Here is a 15,259-nt window from a genome sequence, read left to right on the forward strand (position 1 = left end):
ACAGAGCTAGATGGATGAGTTGCCTGATCTGCACATGATACAAATAAGAGCATTTGCCAGAGAGAGTAGCCAAATTCTTCTCACTGGTCTTAAAAAGAAAACTTTGAGAACTAAGCACTTGATTTATTGCCGGCAGAAACAAAATTTGATTCTCCTATCATATGAGCTTCAAAGCTTTAAAGGCAAATAGCAAATGCTCAGATGTTTCATGAAGAGAGAGAGGGGAAAAACAAAGGAAGGAAATAATTTGCAACAGCACTTGGGCCATATTACAAAAAAGTCACCTAAAAATATCTATGTGGATATGGAAGATGCTTTGCAGTTTAAGAAGTAGCTAAATTTAAAAAAAACAAACCCGTACATCCAACAATTACTCAAATTGGTCAGGTTTCATATGACAGTGCCCTTGAAATTTTAAGGATAACAAAAACCACCAGATTAAGGGCCCCTTCTCACATTACTGGGGTGAAGTGGATTCCCCATCACTTTATTCTTCACTCCTCCAAAAACAGTTTAGGAGCGGGGAAAAGATTTACACTCACCACTGTTGATACTATCATGGGAAGAAAGCATGTCTTCCCCCTTTTTTATTTACAGATGGACCACATACAGGTGGCCTGTTTGGGGGAGGGGGAGAACCACAGCTCAGTGGCAGAGCATCTACTTTGCATGCAGAAGGTCTCAGGTCTGGTCCTCAGCATCTCCACTTAGGGCTGCATTTTGAAGGAACATGAGCTCTGGCTTGCAGTTAAGGCCGCCAGTTCTGAGGGCCTTCTAGTGGTTCCCTCACTGAAAGAAGTGAAGTTACAGGAAACCAGGCAGAAGGCCTTCTCGTTAGTGGTGCCCGCCCTGTAGAACACCTTCCTTTCAGATAAACAACTGCACAACTTTCTGAAAACATCTGAAGGCAGCCCTGTATGGGGAAATTTTTAATGGTTGATGTCTCACGGTGTTTTTATATTATGTTGTAAGCTGCTCAGAGTGGCTGGGGCAACTCAGTTGGGTGGTTGGGGTTCTTCTATCTATCTATCTATCTATCTATCTATCTATCATCTATCTATATGTTGTGGGAGAGTACAGGAGCCCACCGCTTGCTTCTGTACACCATGTGTGTGGAAGGATTCCCTATGCTTCTATACTGCCTTTCATCTAACAAGATATCAAGGCTGTTTATGTTATGGGCAGAGGAGCTCCTTCAGATAACTGGGTCCTACGCTGTTTAGCTCTCTATATGCCAAAACCTGGCAGCCCAGTGACAAAAAAGCAGCCAGCACAGGCCTTTGAGAACTGGTGTTTTATGGTGTCCTGCAGAAATGCCCATCAACATTCAGGCTGTTGCATTCTGTACCATCCTCTGGGCCGTCTTCAAGGGCAGCCCCATGGAGAACAAGTAGCAGTAATCCAGCACAGCACATTCTAATCTATATTATTAAACATCACAACAATTGTTGGCACTTGGGTCTCTAAGACTGCGACCCTTTGCACACTTATCCACCCTGAGGTGCACAGTGGGACTAAGTTTTCAGTAAACATGTGCAGGATTGTGCTTGCGCATTCCTTTGCAGATGCAATTCTTGTCAGAGCCCCTGTTTTAAAGGCATTTCTTCTTTAGCCTGCCTTAGACACTAAGCTTTTTAATGTTCATTCCCTGATGAGAACTATCAGTTTGAATCTAGCTTTTTATCTGCTCTGCATCTGAAATACAAGGAGGCAGGAAACTGCTCTTATTTGTATGCTCCCATTATAATACAGTAGCTTCTGCTTTTGTAAAATGGGAATTATCGGCAGGTTAAGACTACTCTGTCTCAGTTATGCCTAATGTCAAGATAAAATGCAGAAATTGTTAGGAGTTTATATGTCAGGAGTGTTTTCTTGTTGTTGTTGTTTTTTTTTTAGCAGTGAAAAATAAAAATGGCTCAAAACCATATGAATCCTCAAATACCAGCTCAGTTTTGGCTTCTAATCCTGAGGCTTCAGAACTGATCTGGGATTTCAGGTTGTATGTTTGTGAGGGGGGAAATGAATAAGAAGCACTTGAACATGTAGTTCAAAAGGAGCACTGCAGGCAATGAAAGGAAGCACAGACACGCTTCTGGCTTATTCCCAATTACCCCAATTGATGCATGGAGCAGAGAGTCATGGCTTGACGAGAAGCCCTGGCACGACGCTTGTAGAGAAATTTGGAGGGAGGGAGAGCACAAAAGAGCATCACATTTGTGGAGGACAATTTGTCAATATTAACTTATCTCCATATACATTTGATTATTTCCCCCTGAACAGTTTTTCTCTGTTATTTATTTATTCGCAAGCAGTTAAAGGGCAGGGTGGAGTCAATGGGATGGTAGATAGGGCACCAACCAGAGCTTCCCTTTGCGGCTTTATTCTACTTCCACAGAATACCAGCTGCTGGTGAGGGGAACACTCTTGAGCTCAGGTCCTGTTCCTGGGCTTCACTTGGGCATCTAGTTGGCCGCTGTGAGAAAAGGACCCTGGACTAGATGGGCCTTTGGTCTGATATAACAGTGCTGGATTTTTTACATTCTTATGCACATAGCATGCCATCCCTCACCCTTCTTCTTCCAACCCATTCAGTATTACCCTTTGCCAACTTCTGCCCCCAAAATTTGGGAAACATCATAGCCCTCATGGGCAAAAATGGGCAGAGCAATGAACGTGACTCTTCTTTTTATACACACATATATTCTGCACCCAGGTGTCATGGGCTAGAAGTCAGCTTCACCTTCTGAATAGCCACCCTGAAGGGAGAGGAGAAGGCAGAGTGACTTCACGTGCAGCTGTTCAGCCTTCAAGGACACAGAGGAGAAGGCGCTGGTGAGAACTAGATGGCTGGAGCCTTCTTCAGCAGAGCTTTCAGCAGCAGTCAGATGCTGGTTACAGTGATTGGATTTCCTGGCCCTACCTTGCTGCTTCCTGCTTGTCTTGACCCCTGACCCCATGATCATTAGATTCCCTGACCCCTAGACTGTTTGACCACATGGATTGCTATTTGCCTGGCCCCAGGACTTTGGATGCTGCCTCTGCCTCTTGGAAAGTACACCTCAGAGACTCTTCTGGTTGGCTGGCTCCCCACTCTATTGAGCTCTGCACATCGTTGCTCAGCAATGAGACTACTACAATAGATGCACACAAACACACCTCAGCATCCTCCATCTGGGCAAGCAAGAGACATCAGGGCACATTCCAGCCCTGGACCAAAGATCCAAGGACACATTCCAGCCATGCAAAATCCAGCAACAAGGAGTGGACACAGAGCAGGTCTGAGAGGCGATATGGCCTGAAGACAGTCCTGAAGTGGCTAGAGAGGCCTGGAGGACCACATTTGGCTCCAGGTCCTGTGATTACCCAACCCTTCATCTTGATTTTCCAGTTGCTACTGCACTAGAACTCCAATCATCCTTGCCCATTGACCATGCTTGCTGGTTAGAGTTGTATTTCAGCAACATCTGGAGTGCCCTAGGTTTCCTCCTCCCCCAGTCAAGACCATAAAGGAATCATAGAATCATAGAATCATAGAATCATAGAGTTGGAAGAGACCACAAGGGCCATCGAGTCCAACCCCCTGCCAAGCAGAAAACACCATCAGAGCACTCCTGACATATGGTTGTCAAGCCTCTGCTTAAAGACCTCCAAAGAAGGAGACTCCACCACAGGAATTCCAGTCCTGTGAGCAACTGCACTGAAGCATCAGCTTATAGGATACGGTATAATGGACCTGACTCCTAAGCTCTGCTCTTGCCACATTGGCAGAACCATGTTATTATCTGGTATGTAGCTGTGCCACACATGCTGCCAGTGGCTTTGGAAGAGGTAAGAGTTTAGAGGAACTACCCTACACATTGCTTTTTATGTACTTAAAAAAAAACTAGTTTGCAATTCAACACTATCCAAAAGTCCATCTAAAGACACCTTTTGCAGCAGAATGGATCAGAACAATACTCACAGAATCATATATTTGGAAGGGACCCTGGAAGTCATACAGTACAACCCTTTTAGACTTTATATTTTAGACTTTACTGATTGTGACCTTGACCTAGAATTTTATTTACAGTCATTATTTGATTCTTTAGGTTCACCATCACAACTGTGTTTTTAATTTAGAAACCATTTCTTAAGGATTCTCACTGATTGCCATGTAAGTTTGCCAAACTGTCTAGTAATCCACTTTGTACTGTGGCTGTATAGATGAAAAAGATTCCTCATGCCGCTATGATAAACTAATTGTGGATTGAGAGCCGTAGTATGGTTTGGATGTAGTTGAACATTCTCAGACTTCTGAAAACTTTTGCTTACAGATTATTTGCTTTTCCAGCTTTAAATATCAGGTTGTATGATATAACTTTATATCTCAGGTCAATCTGTACCACCAGGTGAGCTATGTACCTCCGTATTTTATTCCTCAGAACTTAACGTAACAATATTAAAATGGAGCCCTGGGGTGTATGATTGAAGATAAATAGCTTAAAGTGTTGTATGGAAGGTAGTGAGCCAAACTGAATTATGTGGGATGGGAGGGGTCTCCTACATAGAAGGTGAAGCAAAGAGAGAGATAAATGCCCATGACAGTAGTTTTAAAGTGTGGAACAATATATACGAATGAAACTATTTATTCTCTTCTCTAAAGTCTACAATTTCTTCTGTGGTTTTCTATTATTTAGTACCCAAAATATGTTAGAATCTGAATCCAAATAAGAACATGAAGAGAGCCAGTTGGATCAGGCCAAAGACCTATCTTGGTCAGCATCCTGTTCTCACAGTGGCCACCCAGATGCCTATGGAAAGCTTGAACAGCACTTGTCATTTCCTGGAGCTAATATTCAGAGGCTTAATACTTCCGACAGTTGAGGTAGACGTTTCAAGAGCTACTGGTATATATATATTGGCATCTTCATATTTTCTGAAGCCAGGCAGATCTGAGCCAAAATAGGCACTTTCCAAATTGGTCCAAGTCGAATTGAGTCTTTTTCTGAGATACTGAATCAGGCCCTGGACTACATATTGTGGTTGAAACACCCCACTACAGGGCCACAGGTTCCCTGTGACTGCCATGAGAGATGCAAAAATAGAATCTGAGGACTATGTTTCTGAAACCATTAGGAGCAGCAACAACAATGAAATCTTTCTTTAAATACGTCAGGAGCAGGAAACTAGCAAGGGAGATTGTTGGACTATTGGATGAATAGGGAGTAAAAGATGTGCTAAATAAAGGTAAGGAGACTGCAAGAAAGCTGAATGAATTATTTGTCCCTGTCTTCACTGCAGAAGATGTGGGGCAAATAGTCATAACTTTCTCAGGAAGTGAGCATGAAAGCTTTAGTGCTGTAATGAGTATACAGTAGTACCTTGGTTCTTGAACTTAATCCGTTCAACACCCGAAACCATTCGAAAGCCAAGGCATGGTTTCTGATTGGCTGCAGGAGCATCCGTTCGGCTTCCAAAAAACATTCACAAAGCAGAACACTTACTTCCGGGTTTGCGGCGTTCGGGAGCTGATTTGTTCAGCAGCTAAGCTGTTTGAGAACAAAGGTACCACTGTATTCTTGTGTACTATTTTACATGCATACATGGGAAGAGACTGTAATCTCTTTGCAGGCAGAAAGTCCTGGGTTCAACCCTTGGCATCTCAGAGCCAGTGGATCAGAGCCAAATCTGATGAGTGTAAGCTGTCTTGAGGCCCTGTTGAAATCAAAGGCAGGCTGTAGATAGAAACGATAATAATGATCAGAAGACTTTGCAAAATATATATAAAAAAGTAAAATAAAATTGATACAAAAATTCACATTAACCAATATAGCAAGAATTCATTTATACTAATCTGAAGAGCAAGTTTAGAGCTATTTTCAGCAGAGGTACATTGCCATGAAAAGCTATAGAAGTTTATTAGTTTGTGGTTGCAAAACGCCCAATCCCTTGGCCTTAAAACATTGCATCACAGTTCATTTGAAGCATTATTTTAATGACTTCATAACTAATGGGTTGATAGAACAGAATATTCAAATTTGCATGTTGGCTTGTTTTATGTATAACAAAACTGTATCTGAGAAAACATGGCATGTCATAGGTACAGTGCATCTCTGCAGAGGGAGCTTCTTGAGGGAGGGCAAGAGAGTATTAGCATAATATGTATTTCCAGTGTACCTAGCTGACGGGGTAAATTTACAGCTAAAGTGTGTGGACTATAGCTCACAATCACTTGGTTCCACAGTGTTTTACATAACCCCTCAGGTGTCTGAGAACTACACTCCCTCAGTCAATCACTCTTCATAATATATCGGGCACTACCCGACCTGATGGGGAGGAAGCAAAATTGAGCATGTAAAGTACAAAAATACATATTCATAATAGAAAATCCAACATGTTATTTCAGTTTGTTGATGTCTGTAAGGACGTGGTGGGTGAAAGATGGATAGGCCAAGTTAAGTGATGTTCTTGTAGATTCACCATGATGTGTATGATAAAAGAGACCCATTAAATAGTATATCTTATTTATGGAGCAGCAGAAGCAGCCCCTATGGATTGTCAAATACCCTATGAAATATCACCAGGCATGATAATGCGTTCTTGCTAATAGTCCCATTGTTTATCAGACCTCAGCAGCAAGACAGTTACTGAGAAGGTATTTTGAGGGGTTTTTCCCCCCTTCTTCATTATTTCTATATATAACCCACCAAAACAGTTGCAGAGAGTGTTGGAAGGGGCTGATTGGAAGAAGAGGGAACAGAAACCCACAGACTGAGTTAAAGTCCCCATAGCATACCAAGGTGATCCATATATGTATCCGGTAAGTGAATGTGAGACATGTTCCCAAAGGAACTTCCCTTCCATCTTTTTTCAGAGCTCTCTAAGCAGGCTGGATGGACTTACAGTTCTTTAAGTGAGTTAGTGTGTAGTAGTGTTTAGAGCATTGGAGGGGGACCAGGAGACTCAGGTTTAAGATCCCCACTGAGCCATGGCACTCATCACTAGGTGACACTTGGGCAGCCTGTCAGCCTAACCTGTCACACAGGGCTGCTGAGAGCATACAATTGGTATGCTGCTTTGAGCTCCACATTTCAACTAGAACATGTCCCGGGTCAGCCTTCAGCATCACTTGGAATCCTTTGGACTGCGTTACTCCCTGAAGACAGACCATCCTAAAGGTCCACTGAGACTCCCCTCAGTCTGGCTGCTGCAATCTGGTCCATGCTGTATCAATGACAAAACTAAGGTGCCATCTCATGCAACTCTGTGACTCTGCATAATGAGATATGATGGATTTTCGAATCAGAAGATAATTTCAGTGTTCTTTGTTCCAGCATAGGGACTATATATCAGTATCGATATGGAGCCCTGCAGTATACACACTGGCAGAGAAGCAATCACACATTATGTTTCTCTGGAAGTTTAGGCACAGATATCACTCTCAATAGTGGTGTGTTGACTGACAAAAAGCAACATATGAATTGCCCCTCACAGAGCACTATAGTTTTTTTGCTATTGACTAAAATGGAAGGCTTCTGGGATTGAGCTCATGCCCTAAAGTAGAAGAAATTTCACTGTTCAAAGATATGACCATTGCATTCATTGAGTTCTTTGTATATTGAAGCATCAGCATTGCTATTATTTATAACACTGAGCTTTTATGGGCATGGGCCATTGCCTTTACCCCTTGCTTCTGATTAATAGACTAGGCCCAAATCTCTGTGCAAAGTCATGCTAGAAGTTACACTCTCTGACCTCTTCCTTTTGTTGAAAACATATTGCACTGGAATTTTGCATATTGCGTTCTGTGAGCATAATGGTTCACTTTCCAAATCTGGCTGCTCTTTGGCAAATTCCTTTGTTCACTGGGACTACTGTTTAATTTAATGTCCCCAAATGTGACATTTATCCACCTAGATTTTGTTTTCCAGGATTTTGTTAGAGATGGGCTGAAACCGTGTGACATAGTTCATTAACCTATTGAACCCTCTCCCCAGGTTTTCATCGACACCAATTTTACGTGCCATGTGTGTCATAGAGACAGATTGGGAGCTACACTGTCCCCAGTTGAGATGCCAGCCCATATCTGGAATCATGGCGTGCAAGCACAGCAGACATGTGGCCAGATTTAAAATAGTAGTATTATTCCACCTTATTAGAAGTGGGCAAGCATTAGAAGACCCCTGCTTTCCCATCTAGTCCATCATCCTCTTTTACAGATGCCTCTAGGAAGCCTACAAATAGACTATGAAAGCAATAGCCCCATGACCCCTAGGCCTCAGTGGTGATGGCATGTAGCTAACATCCATTGATAGCCCCACACTCTGTGAATTTGTTTAATCCACTTGTAGAGCTGTCCGGCCACCATCACATCTTATGAGAATGAATTCTGGGGATTCATTTTGTTTTGTGTGGAAGAAGGCCTTGCCTTTCTTTGCCTAGAATCTACCTCAGGTCACAGACGCTTCAGGTTACAGACGCTTCAGGTTACAGACTTCACTAACTCAGAAATAGTACCTTGGGTTAAGAACTTTGCTTCAGGATGAGAACAGAAATTGTGCAGCGGCAGCATGGCGGCAGTGGGAGGCCCCATTAGCTAAAGTAGTACCTCAGGTTAAGAACAGTTTCAGGTTAAGAACGGACCTCCAGAACGAATTAAGTTCTTAACCTGAGGTACCACTATACTGCCAATCAATTGCACTGTTGGCCAAACCATACACTACATTAAATATGTAGCATGCAGCTATATCAGTTTGTTTGCCTAAAAGAAAGATACCAAAAATGTGGGATTATATTCAAGAATGCAACGTGAAGGGAGTGGAAGCTGCACCTTTCCCTACTGTTCTGTGACCCTGACAAAAACTGTTCCCATGTGGTTTAGCCTTTTCTTGTCAACAAGTTGCTTCAGCCCCTTAATCATCTTTGCCTTGCCAAGTCCTTTACAATTCTTTAATGTGCCTTCAGAGCTTGAGATTCCAGTGGCATAGATACAAACTGAATCCGAGAGACAGTGATTTGTTCACCTTCACTAAATTGGACCCATTTTATTATTTATTTTTATCAATTAGATTTTTTTTGCCTGCCTCTCAGCCGAAGTTCTCAGGGTGATATACAGCACAAAGAAAACAATAAAATCATAAAATTTCAGTTGCCAAGTAGCATCAATGCAGGCATTGCAGTTATTCAGCTGTGCTGCACTGACTCAAAAGTAGGGGTATGGAGTCAACCTTGCGACCTTTTATTTATGTATGCCAAAATGCAAAACTTCAAATGTATGAGTTGCCATCTTTTAGAATTAGACAGAGAATTCCCTGTGTAACTTTATGGCATCCTAATAGCAGTCATCTCATATTTTTCTCCATTCAGAATCTTCTAACGTATCTGCACTTCCACTATTTCAGATTTTATTGAATGCTGCTCTGAATGAAGCTTTTGAGAACTTGAAGGGGAGCAGGCTGTCTTTTGTGTCTGAAATGGAGCTGAAAAAATCCACGAGAAAACATCCTATTGTACACACAAAGTCTCTCAGGAGAAACACAACACTAAAAAAGAGACATTCATGCTGCAAATTTTTCTGTTGAAATTTACGTGCCTGTCAGTCTCTCTGTTGAAAGGGTTTCCGTTTTTGGCCTAATGCCGGGAGTTTGATATCCAAGGCTTTGGTGGCAAAGTGATTTGTTTCCTTTTGCTCGGGCCTTTTTGGTGGGTGAATTATATTTCAGTTAGCCGCTGTATCCATAGTTACAGTATTTTCCCCCTTTGACGCAGCAACCCTGCCAGGTGAAGTTTCTTCACTTCTCAGCCAACAAGCTTGCCTTAACTCTTTGGTTAAAGCTAATTGCTTTTAATACAGCAGCTCTTTTCCTCTCCCCATAGCATCCCTGGCCTTCCCAAAATCTGCATGATGCCAAGAAAGCTGTTCTGTAACCCCAGGGGAGAAATAAATATATGCATCTATAAACTGGGACCAATCAACAAAGCAAACTTTAATTTGAATGGAAGAACCAGACCCAGGAAAGGTGTTGCAGAAGTTTTGCACCGTGCTCCTTATTAAGAAAAACCATAGAGTGGCTGTGCTGGTAACTGTATTGAGCGATGCAGTTCGCAAACTCCAGCATCCTGGGAAGACACTGTATTTAAACAAGGGATCTCTTTCTGCTCGGATTTGCTTATTAAGGGCATGGCCTTTAATTCTTCTTCTCCTTCCCCCACCCCCAGTGCTAATTGATTCTCATAGCATTTGAAAGAATCCATGATTAGCAGTCCTCAGGCTAACCAGTAGCATATTGAGTAGCATGCTAGCAAGCCTAGGTTGGGAATTGAGTCAGAATGGTCGGAGCAATGCCAGCTCCAAAGGCTAAATTGGTTACAGAGCTTGGGGAACGAGGAAATGGGAGGGAGAGGGATTTGCCAACTCACTGCCTGGGCTCTTAGCACCATCTGTTGTTGGCAACAAATCTGAGAGAACTCCTCATTTATCCCCCTCCATCAGCCTATAGGCCACAAGAGTGAGTGAATGGAGGTGCATTAGAAAAGTGGGAGTTAATTGGCATACATTGCCATCATATGTACATTGAAGCCTATCAAATTTTGTTAAGTACTAATGGATCCTCAATTAGGAATCTTTCTTATTAACCCAAGAGGAAATGGTGGTGCCTGCTTTTCTGTTCTTCCTGCTCCCCTGCCCATTTGAAAGTTAAGGGGATGTCTTAGGTATCCAGGGCCCTTTGATTTTACTAATATTATCATGATTCAGTACAGATGTGAAAAAGCATTTGTCATCCCATTTCAAAGCATACACTGGGTTTTGTCCAGAAACATGGGAGGCTGGGGATGTGGAAAGACTCAGTAATAGTTCTTCAACAGTTTGTTTATTTTATTTTTTCATTTTTATATCCTGCTTTTTCACGAAAGTTATTGAATGCACTTAGGTCTAAAATCCCCAAAGAGGAATACTAAAAAATATCATCTTAAGACACTCTGCTTCATTTTAAGAGCAGGCTTCATGGATAGATCATAGAGTTCCAGTAAAAAAATAAGGGTAGTTCTGACAAATCTGCAGCCTGAATAGGGATGGATGAAGGCAGCGCTTTCTTTCTGCCCTGTATTCATTGCATGTAGCACTGTTTCTGTCCCACTGCAGTTCGCCTTCCACCAAAAACCACGTTATTTTGCTGTACCCTGTGGCAAAATTACACGAGTAATTAATTCCATAAATCCTGTAAACTGTGTTTTTCATCATGTCCTTCCACCCCCATTCATTTCACTGCAAGGGAAACGCAATGCCGATGGAGGCGGGTGGGGGCAAAGTAACAGACTACGTATCATTTGCAGAATGAAAGCAACAGCAACTGCAAACCCAAATTGTGTTTGCTGGATTGCTTTCCATTCTGGGTGTGGGACAAATGAGCGAACACCAGCAATTTCTGATCCCGTTTCAGTTTTTGTCGCAATTCTCCAACATCCCTAGGCATGTCCACCCATTTCTTACAGCATATATTATATATCTAAGGTGTATTCTGTGGCTGTGCTATAGGTATTCTGGTATAAGCTGGCATCTTGCTGTGTGTTCTCAATTGATGAACAATTTCCTCCTCAGCGTTTTGTTCAGTATGTTTCTTCTGTGTATGCGGCTGAAGCAGGTCACTGATCCAATTGGCATCTTCAGCCTCCTTGGAGAATTAACAGTGTTTTTCCCCCCTCATACAATGGGCCTTGTAAAATATATATATATATATATATATATATATATATATATATATTTGAGACACTCAGAAATGGGTTGTATGGATCAGAGGAGAAGTGTGGGGGGAAGGAGGGGGAGCAGTAGGAATGCAACCTCTTTAATATTAAATGATGCGAATTAATATTTAATGGAGTAAAAGACACATCTTGGTTTGTGTTACTGCTTACAGGAAAATGGGCTGTGTTAATCTGCGCCGAATTGTCCAGAGGATAGTCGAAGTGGTGGAAAGAACAAAGCTGAGAAATGTTGCAGCTCAAGCCTGACATACACTGTAGAGCCCCTTGCCACATCCGGTAGGACAAAATATAGAGTTTCTTCCAAGCTAGAAACACTCTGAGGTTCCGGGCGGGCAGGTGGTGGAATCAGAATCAGGACTTCTGGCTTTTGCAGAAGGGCATGATAATATACGCTCGCCTTTATGGAAAAAAAAGGCAACTTGACAGAAAATGCCTACAATCAAATGTTTATGTAAGCTCAGGATGTTTTGCGGTGCGTGATTTATTTCAGCGAAAGGCCCTGTGCCGTTGCACTTGGTGTAGCCGTACCGAATCCAACAGTACAGGGTTAAGGGGAGACCAGAGTTAAGAAGCAGGAAATATTACGGTAGCATGAAGGTGTTAATGTAATCTAATCAGACATGAAGACATTCTGAACAGAGACAATCTCAAATACCCCCTACACTTAGCTCTCCTCTGCCTCCCCGTTACAAGACATATGGTCCTCTGACAGAGTCTCAGAGCAGCAGGTTAGTTTACATACCATATGTATGCAATTGGTTGGCTCGGCAGGGTTGCGTTAAGGTTACTGCATCTGCCCTAACTCAGAATTTCCTTGTACTTGTAGGTTTTGCATCAGGCAGTTATGTTATTTTAGCAGCGATTCTGTTGGGTTTCAGTTTTGAAAATCAACACTGGGGTTTCCTTTATTTTCTTTTGATTAATTTTGACTTTGTAATGGTGCCTCCAGAGAGGTAAGAGTCCAGACACATGGTACAGAAACTATTGTCAGAAACTCTATATTCATAGTAATATTTATCTGAGGGGCACAAGGGGAACCAGTCCTGACTGAACTCAATGTACAAGATTGCCTTTAATGCATCAGTGTTGCAGAGAGCTGATTAGTGTTTTCTCAAATGCAGATTGCTGATACAAGTTACTAAAAAAACCCAAATAAACACCAGCATTTATGATTTAGGATTTATAATTACATTTTCTGAAGTAGTAAATGTTCTTCCAGCTCTAATGACTAAAGTAGTCTTCCCCAACCAGGTGCCCTTGAGATGTTTTGGACTACAACTCCCATAAGTCTACAACTCCCAAGGATGACCATTGGAGAAGGCTGCACTAGACCATGTAGCTATTTTTTGTGGCATACTCTTGTTTTTATACACAGTTGCATATCTAAACTTAAATTGGTAACTATTGTTGAATTAACATTGTTGCTGAATGACTCATTTTCTAGGACCCTTAGAAAAAGAAGCACAAAAGTGACTGGAAATCCTCAAAATAACATTTGGCTCAAATTCAGAAAAGTACTTCTGTTCTCCAGTTCCCTTTTAAGTACTACGTACGTCCATACCTCTTGTTAGATGACTGGCATCCGGGCTCACATGGTGAGTAGTTTATTAATCGCCTATCAAATGCTACTTGACTGGTCATTTGAATCTACCCCTTATGTGATTTAAATGGATGCAGATGTGACGGCTGCAAATATATTTGCATTTCCAGATGACTATAGGTACATTCTATATGCATTCTAATCTTTGCCCAGATGCTGGCTATTATTATATGACAACATGAACAACATTAAGGATACATCCAAATATCACTTTTTAAGCATTTACAGGAGAGTTCATCAAGTCAATCTGATTTTTTTAAAAAAAATTCACACAGCATCAACATTTGCTGTTCATGCTCCCCCCCCCTTTGTTTTTTTAAGGCTCAGAAAAGCTCTGCTGCAATAATGCACATTGCAGCAGTGAAGTGTATAGCTCCACAAAATATTGATCTAGTGGGAGAATCAGTTTAAATTTAAAAAGGGTAGGGCTAGCCTTTAAGAAACTAGCTCAGTTTCCCTAGGCTAAAAGGGTTAGGCATTTTTTGTAGGTGAAAAAATAGACTCGGCTGAAACTTTCTGCTTTCAGTTCAGCTTGAAACCAGCTGAGAACTAGCCTAGTTCATCAAAGCTAGAGAGAAAGCAATGCCACAAAGCTGGGCTCGGAGAACCACTGTCTGAAACCCTGGGCAGCTACTACTAATCAGTGTGGACAAGTCTGAGCTAGTAGACCCAAAGGTCTGATTTGGTGCAAGGCAGATTCCTGTGAATTCATGGGGCCCACCAACCACTTCTGTTTTTGTTTTCATTGTTGTTACCCAGGAAGAAGCAATCCTAGTGAGATTTAACTTCTCAGCCAAACTGTCAGGTAAACTCACCACCATTCATTTGATTTCCTACAGCATTGAAATATACTCAGAGTCGCAAAGTGATTTCATGCTCTTTATTCAGCTCATAGTGGTGAGGAGGAATGAATGAATGTCCCCTCACAGTATCTGCTTTATATACATTATTTACACAATGGGCTGCACATGATTGGCTAATTCTGGAATTCTACTGTAAGCCAATCAGGTTGTGGATTCACTTCTATCTGGAGCAGGATTGGGTGGTTCCTGCCAACCAATCATACTGCTGCATTGTTCTAGGACCAATCAGACTGCTGCATTCTGAATCCTATTGTTCTAGGACCAATCAGACTGCTGCCTTTTGGATCCTATTGTTCTAGGACCAATCAGACTGCTACAGTTTGGATCCTATTCAACTCAGTACATAACACCCCTCCCCTCTAAGTTCCAGTCCTGCCCGGGAGGTCGCATTCATAGTCCTCAAGGTATGCCGGCGGCCTACGTGTGCGTTGTGGCCTGGGGTGTTCCCTGGTCCGGGCTCCGGGTTCTGGCTCGTGTTCCAAGGATGCTGGCTGTGATGCGGCTGTTTGGTCTGGTGCAACCGGCTCGCTCAGTCGTGGTTCTGGTTCCGGTGTCCTTTCGGCCTCACGGGTCCTCTCTGTATTTACTGATTCTGCCTCTCCTGCTGGCCCCTCCTGCTCTATGGGCCTCACTGCCCCGCTGTTCCCTTGGGACTCCTCTGACCTGTCCTCCTCCTGGTTTTCTCCCGGGAATCGTCGCCGTATCTGGTCGCAGTGGCGGCGCCAGCATTGCCCCCCATCCGTTAGCACCTCGTACGACACGGGGCCAGTGACCCTGGTGATTGTGGCGGGTACCCATGCTGGGCCTGCCCCAAAATTCTTTGCGTACACTGGGTCCTGGGCCTCGAAGGTCCGGGGGTTCCTGCCTTCCCCCACCACTACCTCATCCTGAGCTCTATCGGGGTGAAGGCGGTCCAATCTGATTGCAAGGCGCCGACCCATTAGTAGCTCAGCGGGGCTCCGGCCAGTCGTTGAGCTGGGGGTGCTGTGCTGTGCTAGAAGGAATGTGGCAAGGCGGTACTCCCAGTCCCCTTGCGTCATGCGGCGAAGGGTGT

At 42.9% G+C, this 15,259-nt stretch overlaps 1 long non-coding RNA gene across 1 annotated transcript in view; it reads left to right on the forward strand.

Moving 5' to 3' along the window:
- Positions 1–13,320, forward strand: part of LOC308462676 — a 73,660-nt gene extending 60,340 nt beyond the window's left edge. The window contains exons 3-4 of the long non-coding RNA XR_013979253.1: positions 11,895–12,018; positions 13,187–13,320. This is a non-coding gene — a long non-coding RNA (uncharacterized lncRNA). The remainder of the gene's footprint in view (positions 1–11,894; positions 12,019–13,186) is intronic.
- The last annotated feature ends 1,939 nt before the right edge of the window (positions 13,321–15,259 follow it).

Source organism: Podarcis pityusensis (genome assembly GCF_964106645.2).
Source record: "Podarcis pityusensis genome assembly, chromosome: 1".
NCBI classification, from domain to species: domain Eukaryota; kingdom Metazoa; phylum Chordata; class Lepidosauria; order Squamata; family Lacertidae; genus Podarcis; species Podarcis pityusensis.